This window comes from Cygnus olor, chromosome 8, assembly GCF_009769625.2.
Source record: "Cygnus olor isolate bCygOlo1 chromosome 8, bCygOlo1.pri.v2, whole genome shotgun sequence".
Taxonomy (NCBI): Eukaryota; Metazoa; Chordata; class Aves; order Anseriformes; family Anatidae; genus Cygnus; species Cygnus olor.
Genome location: NC_049176.1, coordinates 26,874,430 through 26,901,721, shown reverse-complemented (window position 1 = coordinate 26,901,721; position 27,292 = coordinate 26,874,430). Strand labels below are relative to the sequence as shown.

The window sequence follows — 27,292 nt, the reverse complement described above, 5'->3', positions numbered from 1 at the left end:
TCGCCATGCAAGGATCAAACCTCACCATGAAACTTGGGTCACTTACCAGGAAACTTCTGAGCCAAATCACTGAGTAAATCCTATTTAGGGTTTTTAATCTGCCAATCAAATAATTAATTAGTTCCAACTGTAGCAATTTATTTTTCATATATTTACTCCCCCACTGGGACACAGCTGAAAGCACATACATTCGTTTAATTTAGGACATTACAAATAAGGCATAATGGAAAACCTTATGACTGCATGTTCCAGAAAAATCACAGAATCAATCTAGTGTGCTACTAAAGCACAGAAATAAATAAGATCTACCCAAAGAGAACACTGCAATAATGCTTAGAAGATAAACTGTACTTGGAAAGTAATGTTTATGTATGAATTTTTATGACAGGAATTTGAAGTCAAATTTTAGACTTCCTGTAATAATGAAAAACTGACAAATGATTGGAAATTTGCATTCAATTATTATTCACAATGTCTGATGGGCATCACATTTAAAAGCCTGGCCCCATGATTTGACTCTAAAGGCTTCAGTGGTAATAAAAGTAGTGAAGACATTTATAATAAAAACTTTTTCAAACACATCAAAGGCTGGAAGCCTGCAAAGAGCAGGTGAGGTTAACAGAATCTGTTGCTGTAGAGGCAATTCATGATGAGCGTGTATTTTTAATTTTGCATGCAACCTTGAGCTTCCCATCTCAAAAAAGGCCTAATGTAGCCGGAAAAGATACTGAGAAGGTCAACAAGGATAATCAAAAGAGCTTGTGCATTTTTCAAAGCCTCAACTTGGAAAAAAACAAAACTGAGAGGATATACAATACCCAGATATACAATCGTTATTCCCTAGCGCTTTCTCTGCACCATTAATGATTCCCCATTTCTCACAGTACCAGAACTTGAAGGCATGCAGTAACATTTAATCAGACAGCAAGTTCAAAATACATGAAAGAAAATACTCCTCACAGAATGCATAAACAAGTGGCACCCTCTGCAACACTACCTTGTGAGTAGGTCTGTCTGTGGCTGTGCTAAACAACATTTCAGCTGCACCTTCTGGGTCATGAAGAATCCAAACTCAGAAGCTGAAAGCTGGGCACACAGCAAGCAAGGATACTCTATACACTGTGTTCTTGAAAGCTTTTCTAAGCATCCATTACTAGCTACTATCAGAGGTGAGAAAGGGTAGATGTAGTTTAGTCAGATCCAGTAAGACAGTCCTGATGATCAGAGAAATAACTTCTCCTATTTGCTTTTCTTTCCTTTTTGGTTACCTTATTTTTCTAAAGAATATATGGAAATTTGGTTAGAAAATAGAATAACCGAAGCTTATCAGAAACATTGTCCATATGAACAAAGCAGTTCGTGGACCTCAGCTCTGGTTCCATGGGGAGCCATAACAGACAACTGCATACCTTTTTTTCCTCTATTCTTTAATCTCTGTAACATAGAAGAATAAACTTACCCAGATTCACTGACACTATATATTCCCTTATGTAACATAAATGATCTGCAATGATCCCAAATTAAAAATTACTTAACACTTTAGGGCACAGAAAAAGAGCTAAAGTTTATTGTAAGATCTTATGATAAGGAAGAAGGTTAAGGGTTGATGTGAAATCTTTGATGTGCCTGATGAAAGCAGTATTTTTCATATAGGTAGATGGGGGTAAGAATGTTAATTGAGGGTGTTCACCAAGCAGCGGTCCCTGTACATCTAAGACAGCTGCAAATTCTGAGTCCTGTTCTTGCTCACCATATCCAACAACCTGAAAAATTCAGAGACCAGATAGTTACCAGAAAGGCAACACGAAATGGATGCTAAAAAATCCAAACTAAGTTTAGCCCATACTTTATAAATCAGTTTAGCAAAACTGGAGTACAAATCAGTCAAATTCAAAATTCTGAATTTGTAGTCTAGGCTGCCTCCATCACCACCGGACAACGCTTTCAGGTAGTGTTTCAACCTCCCTGTCCTAACGTGGGAGAAGTAGCCTCTGGAGGAGCCTCTGTCCACTCATGACAAAAGCAGCTTAACTACATGTCTAATGTTAAAATAATTCAAGTTGATGAGATCAATCCCACTACACAAAACTACAGGGATAAACGCTGGTACAGAATTTCACAACCTTCCTGCAACTTTCAGAGTTCTTCAGTTAAGGATTTAAGTAACAGTGGGATTTCAGAGACTGATGTCCTCTGCAGATGACATGTTAATTCCAGCATTTACCTGTTATATTTCAGAATTCTAAAACTTCATAACTGTTTTCACAGCAGAGCACTTTAAAAATGGGTAGTCAGAGCATCATAAAGGAGAAAAGAAAAGGTCTTGAAATTTAGTTAAGACAGTCAAATTGCATCTTTCCTAAAAAGAAATAATAAAGGAAAAGTGTTCAATATAGCACTGATTACAGGTGTACTTACATGTATACTGAGTGTTCTTCTATCTTTTCCCCTGAGAACTTGGAACCATTCAATGAGATCTTCTTTGGTAAGTGATTTTAATGCTTCAATCTAAAACCCACAAAAGAATATATAAGATACTGGTTTTTTAAGACATTGTTTTAAAAGCAAATGGGATCACTAACATTAAGGATCACTGCAAATATCTTTATAAGCCTTATGCTTTACAAGCTTCTGTACTCCAGCACCAAGTACAAGTCTCATAACTAAACGGTAAGGTCTGTCAACAGCATTCTCTGATAGAACTATTAGCCAGTGCTTAAGAAGAATTAACCTGGATTGCTACAAATTCTGTGAAATAAATCTGAATTATTACTACTATTCACCTGGAAACGCACTTCAAAAACCTAAGAAGCCCTGAACAGACCAGATTTAGATGTAAATTCTTTATACCATGCTGGCCATCATTTTGCTTTGCTTCAGCCATTTGTTGAAACAATATTACACTTCCTATTCAAAAATCTAAAAGTCTACTAATACGTAACAATATGATGGAGTTAAATTAAAATCCTTACCTCACAGGTGAGCCTGTCAAAAAGATACTGCTGACTTATTTCCTTCCAATGTCTATCCATTTCTTCACCTAGAAAAGTATCTTCATATTCTTTAGTATTGATTAGAGATTGGACCTGTAAAAATACACTTCTATTAATACTCATACAGAAAAGCCAAGAGCCCTGAAAAAGAACTGGAGTTCAGTCCCCCAAAGTCACATAACAAAACTAGGGAACAGTATCACTTTTTCTTTCTTCCTCTCCAAGCAGGCTGCCTGGTTTGTTTGTCAATAAATCAAGAAGAAAGAGCCTGTGGAGGTTTACTAGACTGCTTCTTTCTGATTACCTGAGCATGAAACGCATCTTCAGTTAAAAGTTTTGTTTTTTCTTCAAAGTACAACAGAAATTCTTCTATTTTCTTGTCAACAAATTCAGAACTGAAGGAAGACAAAGGAAGGAACAAAGTTACAGACAATGCTGTTAACTTTCAGATTCAAATCTCTTCCATACCAAAACTGAGTGTTTCTGTGTTCTTTCAGTCAGGAGAGGGAAAACCTTCACAGTTTACCTCTCTCAGGCAATTTCTGAGCAAAAACCTTCATCTCTAAGCTGCTAGTAAGGCCACAGTACCACTTCTACACCTGTGCCTGGCTTTCTGTCCCTCTCATTTGCTGTGGTTCTTTCTGGAGCATCCTTCTCCAGGAAGCATCTAATATCCCTTGCTTAAAATGCATTATTCAGCACAGCCACTTTGACTGCACACTATTGGTGATCACGCCACTGTGAGCTGAGTAAGAGGTACTCTCTCTGAGAGCTGGGATGTTTAACTTCCACTCTCCTTAAGACAATTGTGTGAAACTGCAAAACTCACTTATGAAATAGTAGCAGTCTTCAAATCAAAACAGAAGTATCATCACCCAAAAAGATGCATACAAAGCTGCTCAGGCACTAAAACTAAACAGCGCTTAACAAACAAACAAGTTTTTTAAAAAAAATCAGTAAGTTAATAATTTCAAAACAGATGTTTTAGGTGGTTTTGTTTCTCACACAGGCCTGTTTACCATGAATAAGAGAATCTTAACAGAGCAAAAACAAACAATGCAATGAGAAAAAAATCTTTTTACCAAAAAGGAATGAAGAAGACACTAACAGTCTGTGATATCAACATTATAAAGAGTATGCGCAGCAGAGGTTTTAACCATGTAACATTATTTCCACTTCCAAAACTGACAGCTAAACATGCCTGTATCACTGTACCATAAATATAAGCACTGTAAGAACAAGAAATCTTAAATCTTAGATGAATAATTTCATTGTGAGAATTCTTGTAAAAAATGTCTTATTCAGATACGAGCAGATCTGAATCTCAAAGCTCTCAAAACCCGAAGATGCATATGCCAGAAATCCAACCACTGTAAAATCAGGAAGACTTACTTGTGCTTGGTTGCTTGTGTTGTTACACTAATGGAAAACCCAATAATCCCAGAATCATTTCTACAGGCCGGGTATACATGGTAGCTTAAATGAAAGAGATGGGGGGAGGGGAGACTTAATTACAGAAGCAAAAATCACTTAATATTCATAATTTTAACAACAAAGTAAGAATATTACCAGTGCTTAGACTTAACATTTCCCATAAGGATGCTAATACCAACTATTCCTAAAGGACTAACTTAAATACATATTCAAATACTAAGAGGCATAACCTTTTCTAAGTTCAGTCAATCTCCTACAGCTCTGCTTAACGTTTTATAAACAGGCTTAGATAATTACATTCTAAGAATTCCTGCAAATAAGATGCAAGATCACAAATGGTCCAAGTTGGGCTGTTATCAATCCAAACGAAACTATTTTTTAGGCATCTTTAATTAACAAATGCCACCACTGAAGCCCCGTCATGTTTCTTGCTGGTTAAAATGGACAACATGAGCGTGGCTAAGCTGCCAGTGCTCATAGATGAAATTTCTGACAGGATGTAATGTATGGACTAATGGAATAGCAAGTAGCTCTTTAAACTCCTAGGAACACCATAATTAAAAATCCCTTTTTAGGAATAGCATATTTTCTACTGACTCCACGAAGGATATTCATGTCTGCACCAAGAATACCCCTCTCACCACTGCAGCCATTGACCTGTCCCCCAGCATTCAATGAATAAAAAACGATCTGAAATATTCTTCCAGCAAAGAGTTGATGCTTCTTCAGTTGACTTTTGTTTATCAAGAAACAGGTCTTTTTTTTTTTTTTTTTAAATGCCTTCAAATCAACCTTCTGATTTAGACACTAAGAATAATGGAAAGATTAACCTCTCCACGGAAGCTAACCTCGCTTGTGAACTTTACAGGGTTTACAGCCTGAGAAAAAGCACAAAATCTTTTTGACAGCACCTAATATTTCCCATTCTTTTGCCTTAGCTACCACCATCAGCCCAGGACATAGCTACAAGTGAACACCAACATCTTAAACATCACAGCTTATACGTGGACAATCGCTAGATGCAGAACATTTTGGTTTTTTTTCTTCAGTTGTGTTATCAGTTTACAGGAGGCTTCTTTGTGTAATTTCAATATATAGAGCACCAAAACAGTTACACTAGAGAAGGCAGGGTATTCACAACATGAACACTGGCATAGATCCAGACTCTAAATATTACAGATACACACAGATTGCAATGCACCCCAAGCATTTATGCAGTTATGTGCAATTAAAGAGAGGACATGGGCCCATCTGTAGACCTAGAAAAATTAACTAAGAAGCTGAGACAGAAACATCTATTGATAATGCTGTATTTGCTTGTAGTATATTACCCTGGACTTTCAGCTACACTATTCCAGGAATTAGCTACAGTTTCCCATAGCAACAAGGTAATGGGACTGATTGTTCAGGAAGAAAACAGCTGAATGGGAACTATACCTTCTGACAGAGAGCTTACCCAAGTGTTTCTTTGGTTCGCAGGAAACTGAAACAAGGCTCCTCCATGTGCATCTGAAACACACCTTGAATTTATTCAAAACGTTCTCCCGTTCACAACTTTAAATGTTTTACCACACCCGCACTGTTTCAGACCCTGTGGACAGGCATGATCAAATCAACAAAGAATGGACTAAACCCACTACACCTCCCTCCAACTTCTCCTATCCTCACAGAGTTAGGAATAAATTAACACAGTTAAATCTATGTCCCCGCAACAGGGTAAGATGGGAAATTAACCTTCACAAGCACCGTCACTTTATAACAAATATATTTATTAATTCTTAAGTGAAACGGTGCATTGTTTGAAGTACCATACCAGAACTGTCCCAAGTACTTACACTACAGAAGTGCTAGTAGGCTACGACAATCATACATGTCACAGGAGTTAGTGCCTCATCGTAATGTTAACCATTACTTATCCATGTACTGAGCATTGCATCGTATGTAAATGCAGCCAGTACACAAACCAATAAGCCCTCACGATTTGTTAGAAAACATCAAAACTTCCCACAAGCAACTCTGTAAGAACACATTCTCTTAAACTCCTCGCCCCAGCCTAAAACCAAACAAATAAATCCAGCCCAGATTGACTTCGGCATTAAATGCTCAGTAAGTTATCATACAAAGCAACAAGCCAACAATTTCTGGTTTTCTATTGTAAAAAGTAAGTAGTTTCATTTGTTATCCACTACATGGGTAGGAAGACTACTTGAAAGGGTGGGGGTCGGACTTCAATTGCCAAGAAAGGTAAGAAAGGTGACACTAGCAAGACTGGATTGGATGGGATATGAAAAAGCAAAATACATACATTGAAAATAATCAATCATTAAATAATATAGGCTGTAATTTCATCAAGGACTTTTGTAGGTCTTGTGCAGAGGAACTGTGCTTACAAAATCACTATCATTCAGTTCTCTTTCCCTGCACAGCAATCACGCAGACTGGTTCTGCATTAATTGCTCTTTGAATTGTGCCCACACAGCAAATTACTACAAATAATACAAACAACTACATGCAAAACTCTAATGCCCTACCTGGTAATATACTGTCACTTCAGAGTTGGCATCCCCTTTGTTGAGAGTTTTCACCTTGCAGAGCAGGTGTGTATTTGGCAGATCCACTACCCAGAACTGCACAGGGCAGGGGTGGGCCAGGGGAGTGAACTGGAGCTTTCTGAAGGGAGCACAAAGAGCAAAGTGTCAAACACCTGCTCACATCATAGCCAAAAACAATGAGCCATGCTTCACAATCCAAATACTGCAGTGGTCAATTCACATCATTCCCCTCCCCTTAAAACTCCTTCCTATTTAAATGAACAGAAGAAAACCCATAAGCTTTCTAGAATGAAGTTATATACTTGAATGTCTTAAATCAATTTCAATCGTGCTTTCAGTTTTCTTCCCACCTTAGCCCACTCTTTCCCTCCAGAAAAGTGTAATTGAAGGGGAACTGTGCAGGAATTAGATAGTCATGCAACAACATAATGCAGAAAACCTTTTGCTTCCTAGGAAAGAAAATGTACAATTAGTTTAACTTCAGAGAGGAGAATTATTAGTCTTAATATACATGGCAAAATTCAGGAAGTTCTTGTTCCAGCACCCTTGCCAACGATCTGTGAATCTTCAAGGCTCTTGAAGTTCTGCTCTCTTCTACTTTGCAGGGGAAAGAAAAAACAAAAACAAAAAATAAAAATAAAAATACACTTCTCCAATATAATTTCTTGCTTTGGCATTTGTAGCCTTTCCTCAATAATAATGTGGCAGCAAAATGAGAACCCAGGGAAGATGTAGACAGTGTAATACAATTTGAGTAGAAAGGAGACCAGATACAAGAAATCCAGAGGAGGAACCTCTCTTGTATGCTATGATGAAATACTTAGAAAGAAACTCCAGCTCCGGTTGAGGGAAAGGCAGCGAATAATAGAACAGAAGACCACAAGGAGACAGGTGACTACATGGTAGGTGTAAAGTGTACCCACCAGCACAAAACACAGCTTAACTCTGCAATAACTACGCCCTTAATCTTCAGCTTAACTTTCATGCAACACGCCATAAGAATAACTCAGAAATTACCAGAGCCTCTACTTCCAATAATACTTCAACAAAAGTTTCCTCAAATCTGCTTCTTCATTGTTAAAACAGTAAGCTTATATGTCTAGTGAGAAGCAGAGGCAGCCTTGTACAAGTGGATCTGTGGCTAAACCTTGGCATGATCAGGTTTTTGAAAACTAAGACTTACGGCCTGTAGACAAAACTTCCACATGAATTATGATTGACAGACATTAAGCTGCACTGCTGCAGTCAATCTTGTCCTTTGGCTGTATTACACCACAAATTTAGTAAGAAAATCAACAGCTACACATTTGAAATTCTACTCGAAATACAGTGGAATACTAGCTGTGCAAAGACTGAACAGCTTTTAACATTAACTGCAACACAGAAACATACGTGAGAAATAGGACTATTACATGTCGTGTTTAGTCAACACAGGAGTAAAATAGCAAGTGTCCTAGATATTGGCACTCTCAGACCACCTAGATCTGCCGAAATACTGATGAAAAATAGGGCTGGCAAAATGGTTAGTAATAAGGAAGGAGTTATAGAAAGCACCCTAAAAACTGTTTGCCTTCCTGAGTTACAGTGTCTTGGTAAGTCTCATTGCAATAAAAACCAAATCAATAGGAAAATCAGTCAGTGTCACTACAGAAATATTTGAAGTCAAAAAGCCAACGATTTAGAAAAATAACATTTTGCTGAGAAACTGCATTAGCAAAAATGATCCAACATAAGACAACCATAATATATCTTCCACTATACTGAATTTTTAGAAATGATATTTACCATTAGATTGCCATTTTGCTGAAGTTGATTTTTTAATACACGGTGGAATTTTCAGTAAACTGGCTAACTCAATAATGGTTTATACAATTATTTGATGCAGTTATCTCCCTCTTTCCTCAGGGACCTATGCACTGTTTGTGCTACCTATACAGCAGCCTACAAAAGGCTCAGTTTAATCCTAAATACTGGAGCAGAGCCTTTTAATCTACAGGTATACAGAGGTCTTTGAATTTCAGTTAGTCAATTCAAGCCAAAATCCTACAAAGACAACATAATTTGCAAGTGACAAACTAATTTTACAAAAGTGTCAACAGCTATTAGTGATACGAAGGCTACAATACCCTTTAGCTTCAATTTAGTATCTGAACACTCTCTACCTTCGTAACAAGAACAAGGCCAAAGAGGAGCAACCTCTAACTGCTCCTGCAGATCAGGAAACTACAGCCCTATCTCATTTTGATTAATATTTTCTCCTTTGAGAAAAATCAGCACACAGTGCTAGCAGAATATTTACGTCATCAGATTCACAGAATATCAAACACGATGTCAGATTATATTCATACAGTGCTAGCTACTGTCTTTTCTCTAAAGATTATGCAATGTGGTTTCTATTGATCTATGGAAGAAAATTCTAGGTACCTTTTCTGCTTTTCAACTACAAAAAAGCTCTGACTCCAGTAAACTATCCTTTCCAAATCAAGCAGAAATTTTGCTGGCTGACACAAATCTTATGTAGTATCAGTTTTGTCTACTTATCCCTACCTGTGGGGCAGCAGACCTCAAGTATCTCCTCTTCTTTAACATTTTTTTCTTTTATAGAAACAAACAGAGGCTGTCTAACTGATAAGCAAAGTAAAAATAAAGTTTCCTTCTGGAGAGAATGAAGGAAGTACTGATAAAGATAGAGCATGAAATGTGAGTGACACCAATGGCAATTAGAAAGAAGCAAAAGGCAGCTGGGCTGAAACTCTGGGAGTGGAATGACCCCAGCTGACACTCATTCAGAAGATTTGGTAATCTAATGAGGAATTTTAACCTCAGAGTACATACACACAGGTGCTGTTGACAGAAAAAATGCAAGCAAACAAGAAAAAAAATATACAGGATAACTATTTTAATATGTGAATTCATGTCAGCTTCTGGCACCTGATCATTAGTCTTGGTACTTAGTATAAAGCAAAAATATTTGGCAGTTTGAAAATTGTGCTCACATATAATTATTGTGCTGACATTCACTATATTCAGCAAGAGTATGCAAAGAACTGCACAGTAATTTCTGATAAAAAGACAGGCAACTCTTCAAGCAACTATATTACGCTACTATGACAACATAGGAAGAACAAAGATGATTGCCTTTTTTTTCCCTACCACTACCCTAAAATTAAGCCTTTCCCACAGACACTCACTTGGCTAACACCTCCGATTTGATGAGCATATTGAAGTAAGTCTTTTTTAGTTCCTCTTTAATCATCTCAAAGACTGCTGGAGTAAAACTAAAGTCAGACAAACGGTCATTGATGAGCTGAAGCAGTAACTGTAAAGAAAATATTATTTCCTGAGCCATTCACACTATGAGAAGGACAACTTGGTTCTTTTCAAATCAATAAAATGCGAGACATAACAGAGCATTCAAAAATACAGTATTTAAACCTCCTATACTTTCTCCAGGCAACAAATTAATTATATATATTTTTAAAAAGCAAAATCTTAAATAAATGTATCAATTATTTAAAAATAAATAATCCATTACCAGGACACATCACAGTCACTGCACATCAGTCAGGCAACAATTCTGCTAAAACCATACAAATCTTTTTAGCAAGAGTACTTACAACTGGATAGCTCTCTCTTATTATAAAATACATTAATAAATTTAACTTAAAATAGCCAAGAAATTAAAATGGAATTTCTTTACTTGAAAATGGGGAGCCATAAAGAGAGAAATGACCTACTCATACTGATGTGAAATATAGACAGTGAAATCTTCTCGTATAACATCCTGCAGAGTATACAAATATCTTGTTCACCTCTAGTCTTCTAATAAAACATTACAGAGGGATGAAAATTCATTCTGCTCCTTTAGTTCCTTTCAACCCTTTCTCATAGTCAAAATGTATCCAGGACTTCAGAGATGCCAGTAAACTATACCCAGTGCATGTAAAGACAAGAATCTCTTACATTAGGTTTTTCATGTCCTATACTAAGATCAAAATTTTGTTCCCAAAGCTCCTAAAAAACTCCTTGTATCTGAATAATTAGTTGCAGTAGTCACTCTCACACAGTTTGACTTTTCTCTCAAGCAGCCACCCCTGAGACGACTGAAAAGCATGTGAAAACCAAATCTGATAATTTGGAAACTGGGAGTAAAACTGCAGTTAGTAACCAAAGTTCTATACAGGTCCATTAGTCCACAGACAACACATGGTTCTTGGTCTCTAGCTGAGATCATTTAGGAGCATGAGAATTTCACAGCCAGAGTTAGGCTCCCACACTATCAAAACCTTATCCATATTACAGACACATCTTTATTTTACTGATGTAACTAGAAGCAGTTGATCAGTGAACATATTTGCAACTGCTCCCTTCATAGTACCAGTTGGTGGAGATCCATCTGTGCCAATGACACTTCTTATAGACAGGGAAGGCTAGTCAACACAACTGTGCCTCTAGCGGTTACCATCTACTTAAAAATACAGAACTGAATAGCTATTAGGAAAGCACTTTTTAACAGCTGTATTGAAATGAATTGTCCCAGCTTGCTGTTGTGACTAATTATTCCTCCCCAGCTGCCTACCCCTTCCACCATCAAACATTATGCCCCACACACATATCTGCTGTTTGGCGCTTGCCATGCTCCCAGTTCTTAGACCACTTGTGTTAGAGGAAGTCATGGGAGGCTTTCATATAATAAGCATAAATTAAAATCAGATTTGTACTGAGAAGAGTTGCATTATACATTTCACATCAGATCTCAGTATTTTTAAGCTTGCATTTGGTTCTCTTTCTTACTGCATGCAAAAAAACCTTGACTTAGTTAAAACCCAATTGTTTTGTATTTAGTCTTCTTTACTCCACACTCATTCTTTTTACAGTTCATGTCATAAAGTATCCAACCTAAACTATAAGTCTTTACCTCACTAATCTTACAGTTTTTGAGGAGAAAAATGCACATGGTTCTTTACTACATGCAAAACCATTATGCCTCAGTAGACTTTAAAACTAGGTAGAACTATTAATTAATGAACTGTAGCGTAAAAGTAAGCATTTCAGGCTTCTGACTAACAGAAAATAATGCTCAACATATGATTTGTTGAGCTCTATTAAGGATGACATTAGGACTTACAGGTAGCTTATGACTGAATCCTTTCACTCTAATGATCAAACCATGCTCTCCAGCCACCAGTTTGTACTCCAGTTTAGCAATATCAGCTCCACATGCTGGTTCTGACAGATTCAGGGACAGGATACTTACAAAAATATCTAGAAGGACTACACTGCATGAATGAAAAAGGAAGTTAGAGTGGGAATCAACATAGAAAAGAAAGAAACATTCAATCCAATAGTTCTAAGAACAAGTTGTTGTTCAAGGGTAAGAGATTGAAGCACCTAGTTAGGTATTACACACAAAGATGTCTTCTAGGTTTTCTGGCATGAGACTCAGAAATGTTGTGTATCAGAGGAAGAGGAAAAAAACGTTATTAAAATCACGGTGTATGATAACTTCCAGCACTCTCGAGGATGTACAAGGATAACAACTACCTTGAACAAAGAATTAATTTTTAAGGACTATATTAACACTCAGTAAAATTTGTTTGCTATATACTAACAAGCCTAAAAAAATGTGTTAGAGGTAGCTGCAAAGACAACATTTGGAAGATTCACAGCTATATCTGAAATGGAAGTGTCTGTGATGGAGTCAAAACAGGTATAAACACATTTTATCACTTTAAGGAATCTTTCGTGATGGTTAAGAATTGTGAAATGCCCACCATATTAAAATCAAGCATTTCTGTTAAAATTTCAAAACCTACACTGTTGAGGTCTGGTGAAATAAAGGCTTCTGAAGATATTTGAAATAAATGATTCTCCCTTTCCTGAAGCTCTGTAGTGATCTTACAACAGAACTACTATCCATCTTGTTACAGCAGACAGTCTTGATCAAAGGTTAGCAGGCATGCTGCACAAAGGGGGATGCAATATATTTATAGAGTTACAAGCAGAACTCAGTAATTTACACACTTTAGTGCTGTTCTGCATCAGTTTCTTTCACAGCTACACACTAGAGATCTCTCAGTTTGTTGAATGTGCTGCCCACAGTTGATGGCCCATTCCAGCAGTCTCTGATGAACTTTCTGTTCTAGCAGATTACTCTGATATAATTCTTATAACCGTAAGGGTTATAAGCTATTTTCATTCTGAGTCAGCTGCACTAACATCTAGTATGCATTCCATTTTCCTGCAAAAACATTCCTTTCCCTACCTCCTCAAAATATAACTACTGAGCAACAGAGCAAATTAAACGAGAGGAATGGGATCTTTAATCTGTATCGAACATTTCAATTGCTACTACTTTATCAAAGATTTAATTTTCTGCCTTAGTCTGCTGGGCAGATGACAGAGAGATATTCTTACCTCTCTGCAGACCGTTGTACCTGTGGAGGGGAATTAGGTGGAAATGTACATAAGCTGAGAGGGAAAAAAAAAAAAGAGAGAGAGAAAGAAGGGAACAACTGCAGAAACAATGTCAGCTTCAATTCAAGAATGCAAATACTTCTGAATAGCTTTCTTCTAGACAGTTCCATTTTTTTCACCAACTTACATACTTTGAGCTACTTTTAAATTTAAAGAGAACTTGGAGTTTGACCATTTGAGAAAACAGATTGTACTTATTCAGTTTTTAAATTGCTCAAGACTTTATCTGCTCTGATTTTCTTTATAGGCACTAATACCACAGAGGCACAGATATTTGACATAGAGAGTTACCCCTCTATGTCAAAAGCAATAAAAAGGCCTCTGAAACAACAACAAAAAAATACTCTTACAGTATATAAAAAAGATACATCAAAAAGATTCTCAGTAAGAACTTAAGTATATCAGATATAGAATATCACTACACTAATAATGGTAATATAGTTTTATTTTTTATTGTTTCGGTGACTCCAGAGAATGTATTTTGAGTATACAGAGAAAATATAAATGTCTAGGGAGAAGGAAGGGTTGCAAGGTTCTGGGGTGGAGTTTCTTGGGAACTTTTTTGGTGTGGTTTTTTTTAAATTACTACCAGACTTGCAGTCCCCAGATTGGTTCCTTCCTTCCAGACGCTTTAACTCCTGAGAGGCCCACTTTTTTTTTCTTTTAAAGTTAGATCTGTATTAGAAAGCAGTACTTTTTTTCCCCTTAAAAAAGGGGGGGAGGGGGAAAATTGATTTATTAGAGGGGCTTTCCGTTTTTAAAGCAGCTTCATGTTGAGTCAGAGTTCAAAGAATCAATAAGAATGCCAATACTTAGTCACAACGTTCTATTGACACTTGACTTTAAGATAGATCCTGCAATTCACCCCCATAAGGAAAGATAATAGCGTGGGAATTTCTTCAAGCTCTTGTACAGTGGAAAAAAAAAACAAAACTGTGTTAATCTAAGTAGCACATCAGGCTAGCATAAATTGAGACATTCAAGTTTCTATAACCCAAATAACACAACTGAGCAACAAAGCTCTGATCATATGCAGACACCTCTGATACACTAGACTGCATGACAAAGTACCCAGTAGGAATTGGGTTAGCTGGGGAAAGGTGAAGTTAGGTGAAAACATGAAAAAGAAAAACAAAACCAAAAAACAACACTTTAGCTTCAACAGAAATAATGTGGTTTTAATGGACCATGGAATAGCAGGTACCCACTAAGAAGATGACCTTTTCTCCAATACTGGAATAACAAAGTCATAGAAAAAAATGGTAATAAACCAACTTCAACTTTACAAAATCAATTTATGTGAGAGTAAAAGAACAAAAGACATGACCTTTTCTTTACTATTAAATAAACCAGTTCTATTGTACTGAAGTCTTCCTTTAGAACATAAGTTATTGTTTGACCTTTCCTATTCCACTGCAGGATACAAAGTGACTGGGCAAGCATTTAAGCTCTTTTCTTCTTCCTAAATCCAATATGCAGAGTTTTATGTAACCAGAGAGGACAAAACGTGCACACCTTTCCTAACCTCAGCATAGGAGCTTCTGCAGTTACCATCACAGGTCTGTACAATCTCCCTCAAAGTTGAGTCAAAGACCAGATAGGCTAGCAATCCACAGATGCAGGTGCTGGAAGAGGAGTGGATATTTGGGCTAGGGGCCCAGAGGGCAAAAGCAGTAAAGGCTGGGATATCACTGGCTATATAAATGAAACCACTGTAGTTCTGCATTAACATCTCTCTCCAGACTTGTCTTAGAAAAAGGTACTTGATATAACAAGCCATCTGCTTAACGATCTATTTAACAAAGGCAAAAAAAAAAAAAAAAAAAAAAGGAGACTGTACAATGTTTACTGGAACCTGGAGAACACTTTGTTTTGCACATTTGTTAATACATTAGTTACCTTTAGGTTTCCTGAATTTATTGTCCTTCCTGTACCACATGCATCCCTGTGGTGTATTCAGAACTTTCACTGGATAATCTACCTCTGGGAAATCAGGTGCCTTTAGGGAGAAGTCAGTGGCTAACACAGAAACACAACACACAGCTTGTTAACTTCAGATCCACTATCCAAGTACGCTATTTTCAAAACAGACTTTTCCCCTCTCTTCTATGTCCTTATATTAAATTAATTGTATACAACTCTTTGGACACAGAAATAGTTAATTAGGCCCCACAGCAATAATTTGACCAATATACCAATCTTCAAGCAAAGTGCAAATAGACGATTATTCAAAATAATGCTAGTATTCTTTCTGATTGTGCTATCTTTCTATAACAGTATGGCTGGCCAAAACCAATAAAGCAACCTCAGATTTTTTCTAGCCAATTACAGATTATTATGAATGCATTAAGACTGTTTTATTTCACTTTGCCTTAAAAATACAGTAAAGAAACAATGTCAGATAGAATGATAGAAAAGGAAAAAAATAATACCTCTTTAAGTAATAAAAGGCCTACACTGCCTTAAAATACAGTAAAGAAACAAAGACAGATAGAATTTGATTCAAAAACTGAAATTTGTGAAAACCTTTACCAAAATTTAACACAAATAAACATCTTTCTATAGCCATAGAAATACTGAAAATGCACAGACCATTTTTCAGATATTACTCACTATCATGCAGAACAAGCTAGAGGATAAAACAATGACATAATTCAATCAGGTACAGGTTTCTTACCTAGATATTCATTTTCTTCTGGATGGTGCAAGTCCGGATTTAACTCAAAGTCAAAGGCCCACACAGCAGCCCAGTATTGCTCAATGTCTGTGAAGCACACAAAGCCACTTTTAAAATTTGTTTTCAAACAAACTTTGAAAATCATATGCATTACCATTCTCAGTTACCAAAAAATTCTGCTATATGCACTGCTTGTGTTTTCATCTCTTTACTTAAGCAGAAAATTCTGTCCTCCCATATAGATGATCCCTGGCCCCTAAGGTTAGGTAGGCTAATCTACCACAAAAAAAAATGTAGAAGGAAATTGCTACTGAACATCCACAAAAACACTCAATCCCTTTACCACATTCATACAGTCAGGTTAGCAATTAAAACTCATTTAGAGATCATAAAGGCTGACTAGTCAAATTTCTTTCTCACATATCTAGATGTGTGTTATTAGGCATTACTCTTTTACCTTTCTAATAGCTTTAATTTCCATTTGGAAAAAAAAAATCTAAATTCTTCAAAGGCTTTTACCTTCTACACTGTACTGCATCTCAAACCATCTCTCCTTTAGAGTGCACTTTCCCTCATTGTTGGTAGACAACAGATAAAGATTGGCTCTCTGAGGGCAGAGTAGTTCAAGGACTTCGGCAATTACCTATATCAATGATGAAGAAACTTAAACTTCAAATACACGCACAAAAAAATACTTAATAAAGATCCTTCAATTTCACTCAATACTCTCAATATACTAAATCTTTCTATCTCAAATACATATATTCAAAGCTGTGGGTCCACTCATTTCAGGTTTGTAGTCAAACAGGAGTTGATTTCCTGTCAGAAAGTCCTGCTTACAGAAAAGATGTATGTTTTCACAAATATTCTCAACATAATTAATTGGATCAATCTGGAAAATGAATAAATTTTTGTTTCATGTCATTAACAACTCAAACATCAATTTATTTTACATTTTTTGGTGCTATATAGAGCTTTTCTAACTTTGATTGCCCAATACATTAAGCAGCCACCCTTGCAACAAATCAAGGAAAAATTTCTAAGACAGGATCATTTTTGCCCATGTAGTTAGGATCATATTCAAAACAAGTTTCTATCTGATGCTTTCATAACGATAATAGAAATAAAAAGATTACTTGATTATAGATATGTCCATAGGAAGATAAAAAGGATATGCTACTATGTGCTTTGGGAGGGCACGTCTCCCCCACTATATCTTCCCCACCTTCCCATGACCAAAATTCTAGTAGATCTCTAGAGATGTAGTAGATACATTTCGTTTTTTCATCCTTCCAAATGTGTTATGAACACTTCCTCATGATTCTCCTTCTCCTGGTGCACATATAAATCCAAGAGCTTTCAGAATCTTTTTGCATGACTTTTAAAAGCACAAACACTTGTACCAGAACTGCCAAGATCCCAAGCCAGAATTTATTCCCACTACTGAAACACGCTTACTTTAAAAATGTGCTTTCCCCTCAAAGCAGCATGTCACAGCAACATCTGTGCTTGGGACCATTACAGAAAGTCGAGTTGTCCAACAAGGCTTCACAGGCAGATTTTTTATGATGCCAAGAAAGTTGGTATTTGCTCATATTTCAGAGCCCTACACATGAATTTCAATAAATAGAACAGATATGAAGAGGTTAAGGAGAGCATAAACAATAATACTGAGAGGGGAAAGAGTTCAAGTGAGCCTTACTTGCTGACCAACCACACTAGTCAAAGACAACACACATTCACACACCACAACTGCTATAAAAAGAGGTTGGATTCAAGCTGCACCCATGAATCCTATGGTTGATAAGTAACAGTATCTGAAGAAGAAAAAATGCTGTTGTAATTTTCAGGTCCAACTGAAATCTTAATTCTGAGAGAAACTTAGAACCTTTATGAGCCTGATCAGCTCTGACTTTCAGCATGAAAATTGAGAGAAATAAACCACCTAATTCAACCTAAAATAAGCACATTAACTGCACGCTAGAAAGGTGTTCCATGTGTTAAAATACTTCTAGAAATTAATCATTGGTTCAGCAAAAAGTCAGTAAAAATTTGAAGTGTCAATTTTGCAAAAGATTTCCATTTCAAACTTTAATAATCCATATTGCAGGAACATATAAAATAATCAGCATTAGTACTCTGAGTAAGGAACCACACAGACACATGGTAAAGAGTGTGTGTCTCAGTAAAGAAACAAAATAAATTTATAGAAAGCTTTACAGAGGAGATGACTTCTACTTGTGCAAAGAAACATGCACTGACACAAGAATGGAGCGGACACAAGAATCTTAAAAGCTTAAAATTAGAAATGAAATGGGGAGGAACAAAACCCCACAAGAGTAAGATCCCTTTTGGAAAGTATCAGAGACTATTCAAGATGCATTATGAGGCATCTTTTAATAGGAAAGCTTTAAAAGTCATAAAGGCTGTCATTTTTCTATCTTAAATGTGATGCTTTTCTGTTTAAGAAGTCATCTTTCTTCCAACATGTCTTTAAATGGAAAATTCTAATTCCATTTACTGTAAGAGAGCACACAGTGAAAGTCTAAAGTTACAGAATTTATAAAAAAAATGTGTCTCAGAGTTGATATTCTTATACATAAGAGCTGAAAAAGAGCTAAGTACCTGATCCCGGAAAGAAAATTCATTGTCATTTATCTTCTGAATCTCTTTCCAGAGTCTGTAAGTGAAAAATTTTTATTCATTATACTGTTACATTTCTTTAGAGACAAATAAGAGGACAATTCTAGGCAAAAAACTGAATATTTGAGTCAAAAAGTACCATATCTCTATTGAATACTTTCTTAAGATAACACAAGGGAAAAATGCAGTATACTAGAAATATGCAGATAACTCCTTTCAGTCTGAAAGCTCAAAACATTGAAGATTTTTCAGACAAATCTAATTAGTCCTACAGATTACTAGCTTCCTCCATTTTTTCAGAGAAGTAACAGTTAAATAGTTAAACAGAAAACATAATGGAAACAAGAACTTAAAACTTGTGATTCCAATTCAAAGTTATACCTACTGCCTGACTGGAAACATTTGAGATCACTCTCAGATTGCAACATTTAGGCGAACCTTTACCAAACCCTTTGAAAATGAGATTTTCAGTTAGAAGTTTGGATTTCCAACTAAAGGAATTTTCGAAAATGCAGCTAAGCTAGCTGAAAAGATTACTGTCCTCAGACTATCCAAAGCCACTGGAGGTAGCTCTTCAATCCTCTGTTGTGTTTCAAGCTACTTGCCCGAGATGCTCCTTTTCATTTTTTAACTAAATGAGTTACATTAGCAACACCTCTTTCTTTAAAGTTTTAAAGCTATTCTGTTCCCTGTTGGATGACCAAGCTGAGTTATCAGTTTTAAGTTTGGTCACAGTAGAAGCTAGTCTCTAGCAGAACATGGAAGATGAAAGAGCTGTAGGTGACAGAGGACATGGGGACAAGGGTGTTCCTTAGTATTTAAATAATACGCATCTAAGTGGAATGGATAGCCATATACAAGGTTAGAATCTTCAGTAATTTTTTTTTTTTCTACTGCAATTATGATGATGCACTGGATTCAAGAGTTACCTTTTATCTGGGCCCACTTTCTGCAACATTTTCATACATTGGAATACAACACGTGCAACCTGAAGGTAGACAAACAAGTAGCTTCTTTGGAAATCTGCATGGCAAAATGACAACACATTGAAATTACAATGAAATTTACCTCATAGAAATGCTCATAAACTTCACTAGTCAAATAATAGAAATCTTGAAGATAGAATAAGTGGAGTTCTGCTCAAATCCTGTCTCAGCATTTCCTCCAGATAAGGCGACAGCCCAAAGCCTATTGAATAGTTAAATCCAGTCTTAATTACTCCAGTTAAAAACTTCCCTGAAGTATCACCTCATTGTTAAAGTTTATCTCAGTTCAGTGAAATCTGCTTTAAAATTTAATCCTAACTGATTAAGCCAAAGAGATGTTTCTCTCTACCATGTCAAATACTTTCAAATTAAAAATCTGCAAGGCGGGCATCCTTCCAGACTACATTCAACATATCATAATATTAAATATATATTTTTAATTTAGAACAAGAGCAGCATATACTCATGAATATGTTAACAAAGTCAGAAAATCTTCCTGTTATAATTGTTGTTTTTAGAAGTAAAAACACATATGGTACCTTAATTGAGTGTTTTGCATCACTTAAATCACATAGTAATGGTAAAAATTAAAAGGAACTATGGACATTGCTTAAAATTTGGCAAATTATATTGTTTTCCCCAATGCACACTTTAAAAATACAAAATACATACTTTTTCCTAAGAAAAGAAAGAATGCTGTCTTTGCCTTCATGTCCTACCAGCCAGGAGATATAGCTCAGTGGCTTTACCCTAGAAAAATGATTAGGTAACAGTTAGAACGCAAAAAGAAAAAAAAAATCTTTGAAAATTTGAAAAGAATGAACATTTCACTTTTCTTTGATAGAGAACTTCTAGTGCCAGTCATCACTAATAGTTTCCAGACTCTAGATTTGGAGCTGTAGGAAAGATCTCACTCGCTGTCACAGTTCGGGTACATAACCAAGATTTCAGACATACAGTTCTGCTTTGTAGCTCCTGTTGATTAGCTCTGTGTTAGCTTGGGTAAAAGTCCCTTAGATCACCCTGCTAAGGGGGGAACCCAGACCCCTAACTCCAGTTTTAAAGGCCACTGGACATGATTCAAACACATACACTGCAGGTGTCAAATTGTGCCATACACTAAGCCCTTTATTTAGTTCCTAGTGCTTCTCAGTGGAAGTAATAATAAAATGAAGAAATAATAAATGGAATTGTCTCCAATATACTTCAGAAAAGTAGTATCTTTACTAGTATCTTTAATAAAGGTGACTAAAATCCACATAATCCTTGGTTCCAAAACAAAAACAAACAACAACAAAAACCTTTTACCTTATTTTACCTTACTGAACACTATTTTAGATGCTATTCTCAAAGCACCAGAAGCATGAAATATATTACCTGAAATTATTCTTTTTAGTGGTATTACCATGATATGAGTTCTTGATCATTTATTGGATTCCCAACACAAACTGTTTTACAAACAGCATGAAATCAATATATGATATAAATTAACAATAATTACATAATTAACGTAATGACAGTCTAAACATCATTTTACCTGTGATTTCTCTTTTGTGGGGACAGTGCCCAAATAATATTCAACAGATGGATGTTACTGACCAGGACAACTGTAAAATACATTTATTCATCAAAAATAGAAATGTGTTATTATTTCCAATACTTTTAATCCCAAGAACCATCTGTTAGCAAGATAATTTGTTTGATGAAGAAAAAAATGCATATGCACTTGTGTACGTGGAAATATATAAAATATACACACTAATTCATTAAGCTGCCATCCATCCACCGCTCTGTTAAACTGTCATCAATACGTATGGCTTATATGCTATCCCATGGCTTAATAGGATAGACTAAAAGTCACAGTAATCCTGACTTTCTGCAAATAAAGTATAATTATCTGTGAGAGAGTCAAATCGCTTTATTATGAGATCCATATGCAGAGAAATAACTCCCTCACTTCTGGAAGGGGATTAGTTTATTGCAGTCAATATCATCATTTTCATCTCAGTTTAGGTTTCCGTACTCCTATTTTCTTTTTTATCACTGAGAAATTGCCAGCAACGTGACACAGAACCAATCTGACAGCTCCTAGGGGCAGGTGAGCAGTTTTGCACAACAAAGCAGGCTCTTGCAAAAAGTGAACAAGTATCCTTTGCGATCAGGGAGAGCGGACTGAAGAGTAGCAGGACTGAGAATTGTATTATGCAGCTATAAATAATAGCGCTCAAACCCCAAAATCTGAAGTTATATGCCCTTATGCAATATGGAAGGGGCAGTCTCTTGCCAAAAACTATAGACGTGGAGAAAATAAATACTGGTATACGTTTAGATGAGGGAGGAAGAGCATTAGTGATCAAAGATGCACAAGAGAGCCTAAGACACTGCTAATTTGAGGCCTGCCTATCTATTGCTCCTAATAGCTATGAGACCCCTGAAGAAAAGTGAAGGACGGGTATTGTGAAAGGGTGTGCTTACTGATAAAGCAATCTTTTTCTGGATACAGCAGAAAAGGTTGCCATGGCAACCCTGAATGAATTTAACTCATCGCCTGCAAATAAAGTCTCTCTGCAAGGGCTCTCTTGAAAGTTGAGCCTATGCCTGCTTCTTGCTAGGGAACCCTGAAAATTATACAAAGGTTTTACAAATAAGGATTGCACAGGCAATGGACAGTACTTCTGCATCCACCAGATCAAAGACTGCTTGAAGGTCCTATTATCTATGCATGAAGAAAGCAATGTATTTTTCTTGAAAGAAGTTTTCAAATGGCTGTAGACATTGGAAAATCTGATGCATGCGGGGAGCAAGGAAGGTCTGGCAGTTTTCTGTGAGAAGTCAGGAAATAACAGAGGTCTCTCTACCTGTTTGCTAATGAAGCCTTATGTTTGGATTTCCTGACCTAGTAGACTAGTTTTCTTCTTACAGAATAACAGAAAACGAAAGAACCACATACCAGAATCAAAGAAAAAAGAAATAAAAGAACAATTAAAAGGTATGTAGACACACAGGTAAAGAAGGTTAAAACGAAAATCCAAATTGGCTTCTTGTCAAAGCATGACAGAGAATGTTAGTGAGGTCCACTCAGTGCAGTATGAACATGTCTCTAAAGGTAAAATGTTAAAGTCTCTGTTAGGTATGCACTGACTCAGGTCTCTCACCTCTATAAAGTTTGTGAAATTCTGGTGTGTCAAAAGGGTCTGTCAGATGATCAAAACTTGGTTTTGCTAAACCACTTTAAAGAAAATAAAAAAAATAGCACAATGTTTATTGTACACAAAGCAAGGCCACATGGAAGTAAGCAGTAGCTGCTTAGTAGCCCAGCTTTGAAGTATCATCTTGAACTGTTTGAGAGAACTAAGATATCCTTTCAAGTGACATGGACCAGAACCTGGGCATTCCAATTAAAGATGTAATATTTTCAACACTCCTTTGACTATTTTAGATGTACAGCCTTCTTGTAGGCATAACCCTCCCCTACGGGAAGCTTGTGGGCTGAAGGTTAAATAAATACCTTTGCTCCCTGCCATCTGGGGGAACCTTCAAACAGTTTAGCAGATTTGTATAAACAAAATCAGCTTCCACAGAAATATGTGAATAGAATAAAGCCCTTAGCCAATTTCTAACTGAAGAGCTTGAAATGTGCATTGACATAAGGTACCTCTTATGTCACACCAATATTTTGTGGGAACTACCTAGAGGACAATTCACAAAGGCTAACTTCAGTCAAGATGTGCCAGATTCTTTCTGTATCTCAGAAGAAACCACTGGAAACAAGCTTCCACACGTTACAGTTAGACTTTATAAATAACTAAGATTTGAAAGTGAGAAAACTACACACATTTTAAAATAAGAGCAAATAATATTATGTGCAAGTTGAAGCAACAACTCCACCATGAAAAAAAATAATTTAAATAAGTAATATTTAATTTCTTAATTTGTGAAAATAAAATATAATGATGTGGATTCATTTGTACCACATCACTGTTACTCTTCAAAGCTAGCAATTCTTCAAGCTTCCAAAGATGATGATGTCTTAATTTAGTCAGTGAAAATAGTTTCTTTGACAAGACGATCAATAAGAATCAAAACCTCTGTAGATGCAAGGAAAAGCAACTGCATACAATTTTGCGTGCTTAGAACCTAGTTTCACAACTTACAGACATGAGAAATATCAAAAAAGAATCTTAGTTATTTGGAATCCGTGAAAAAATTTCTGTCACCCAATTCTCCAAAGTGTTCAAAGTTTCTAGTGAGGAGAAAAAAAAACAGAAATACATCTTTTCAAAGGGCACGAGCATGTTTTCAGGAAAGTAAAAGCAATTCATAAATCTTGCAAACTTAAAAATATGTTAAATTAGGGATCCAAAGTAGGTTTATTAGAGCTTTCGGCCACATACATTGACACAAGAAAGAACCAAGTAGAAATATTCACAGCATGTTCATCTGATTTCTCCAGCTTCAACAAGTCCCATAGACACTTGTTCTCCATAGGTCAGAAATGAAAATCATGTAAATTTTGCTCCTCTTAGAATAAACCAAACCAAGCAAACAAACAAACAGTTACAAATCAGTATCAAGATTTGATATACATATTCCTATACTACAGCCCTTCTATATTTAAAGTAATAGTACTAAAAATGTGTATATTTATATAGATACTGTCTTCAGAGACAGAACAATCACTTCTTGTATATGCTTTTAGCTGAAGAACTAGAACTACAATCCACATTTCTGTCTTTCACAAATAAAACCTTAAGTCAACACATTTAAATGTAGCATGACTTTTGATAATGAATGTGTCAAGATAACCCAAACAGTGTGTTAGCAATATGCTGTCTATTATAATACCATCAAACAGGACATTTATTTTAAGACAAAACCCCTAATACCCACACAGAAAAAAAAAAAAAAAATTATCTTGCCCAGAAAATGCTCTCATTATAAAATATGTCAAAATTATTATACAGAACTCAGCTGGTTCCCAACTCTCAGATAAATTTAAATGCTAGTTCTCAGGATAACTTACATTCTGGTTTGATTTTCATTCCAACACAATAATTTAAACAACACTGCATTAAGCACTGGTATTCCCAAAAAGGTTTATAAAACAATTTAGACAATTATGGTGGAGTCATTCTCTCATAAAAAGCTCTGGGCCTGAAGTCAAAACAGAAATTACTTAGGAGGAATATATAAAGCTTATTCCTGGTATTACCTTTTGATTGAACAACCAAGTTCATATAAGGAGCAGAATAATAGTTCTGCCAAAAATCCTTCAACCTTGTATAAATATCAATGTTACTTTTTTTAGGCTCATGTTTTAATGTCTCCACATTACCTGTAAAAGTTAAGAAAGCAATCAGTTAGCTATTTCTGTATTGGTAGGACTCTTCTGCTAACTTTTAGATATTTTGTAGAATGCAAATTCGGTAAAATAAATGGAAATCTAGGCAGCATAAAAAATGCAATTGTGAATGTTCAAGCCTGAAAAAATAAAAAACATTTCAGATTTATACAGCTACTACCAAGAGTCTGGATAAACCCATGAAACACTGGTAGAATTCAGTATTTTTAACTACTTATTTTAATTATAAGGAACCCCTTGACATTCCAAAAGAACACTCTTTTCTTGAATGAATACACTTTGGTTACTATCTATAGCCAGATAAACTGGGAGAAGACTGGAGAAGAACTCAAAAAATTTACCAAAAATGTGCCATAATTAACAGAATGACAGGGAGTTTTATTGTGACGGAAAAGATACAGGGAGCTTTCATTCAATAGCCCAAGCTACTAAGCCCAGCAGGGCAGGCATGCCTTTGTCCCAGTCCTTTAAACAGAACTTACCCCAGAAAAACTTTCTCATTGGATGCCCAGGTCTGGCAAGGCTTCCTAGTAGTACCTCCCATCTGTTGGCATCACAGGGCTTCGCTGGCCCTGTTACTCTGTTACAGAATTTCAACAGTATTGTCATTGGTTTCAAGGCAATATTCCTATAAAAGGACAACATAATTTTAACAAAGAAAAAAATGAGGTATATTCTGAAGTCAAATATATCTTCCAGTCAAACCTGGCCAGATTTAATATTTTCAGTATTCCTAACTGTAATGAACAATACAAGAAGAAAAGTGATTTAACATTTATTTTAAAACTGACACTCTTCAACCTCTCTTCGTATATTGTGAAACCTCAATAAAAAACATTTTACAATTCCTTTAGCGAACATCTTTAACCTATTGTTACTTCAGTTTGCCAAAATTCTGTCTTGTTTCATTAATGCCTTTTGAGGTGCTTCTGCGGAGTAAGTTTGCCTTACATCAAAACAAACGGTAATTCTGATTTTCTAACAGAATATACTACTGCTTTCAAGAAGACTGTCATCCCTGCAATATTACTATCTACTCTTACTGCTCTACACTCACTACATCTCACCATTCTTAATGACAGACTCTAAGTGTCCTTTACCACTAAAGTATGGATATGAGGAAGGCTCAAAGAAGTTCAGGGAAATCATAAAATTCCACTGACCCAAATGTTAAATACAAGTTACTTCTGAAGTGAAGTTCTAAATGTAAATGAGAATTTATAACATTGAATATGAAAGTATGCTGGTTAAATACTGTATTTTATATATAAATACTCAGGAACTTCAGGCTGAGAATCTCAAAAAAAGACAGATTACAATTATATTACTCTTACCGTTGTCAATAGCTTCAACCTGACGGTCTATTGCATCCCCGATCATTAATGGATGAATGAAAAACTGAGCCCATCTAAAGCAGAAAGAAAAATGGTAATATTTTCATTTTGCCTGCTGGAAAGAGAGAAACATTATTACTTCCAACATACAAGAGATACTGCCAATGACACTAGCCTGAATAGAGGAAACCTTTACATCTGAAGACTTAATCACACAGTACTCATTGCTCCCCAGCAACCTAAGTAAACCCATATTTAAAAGGAACAGACTGCGAGAAGATTCTCAAAGTACCTCTCCCCTGGGGAACTGAGAGATGTAATAAATTAATATTGGCAATAATTAACCCTAAGAAGATGTTCAGAAGAATTAACCCCTAAAAAGATGTTCGGAAGTTCCAACTTAAATCTGACCAAAACATGGAAATAGAAACACCTAATTCAGTTTCTTTAGGCAAATACACACTGCCATAATGTATTTTAATCTAAGTAATGATTTATCTGACGTGATCACATTACCTATCAAGTGCTGCTTTAAAATATTGCTGCTGGATGTCAAAGTGGAAAACTGTTAGCTCACAATCAGCTGAAGCATTTCCACTGCCACCGTGTTTCTTCAGGAACACATCAAACCCATTCTAATCTGGATACTTTAAACTCCCCAGAAATACCACTGAATGAAAGAAACAGGATTGGAAATTATGAGTAGTTCACAGCCCAGCTCTCCTTCGCTGTGTGCCTCACAGTTTGAACTTCTGTAAAAAGGGATTAAAACTCTTTAAAATCAAGTAAATTCTTATTTAGATGGTAGAATTTGATTCCATTCATGGTGGTGAA

The 27,292-nt window shown here is 36.0% G+C and overlaps 1 pseudogene; it reads right to left on the bottom strand.

Annotated features, from left to right (window-relative positions):
- Positions 1-1,400: 1,400 nt before the first annotated feature.
- Positions 1,401-26,504, bottom strand: LOC121074059 (annotated as a pseudogene).
- Between the last annotated feature and the right edge of the window lie 788 nt (positions 26,505-27,292).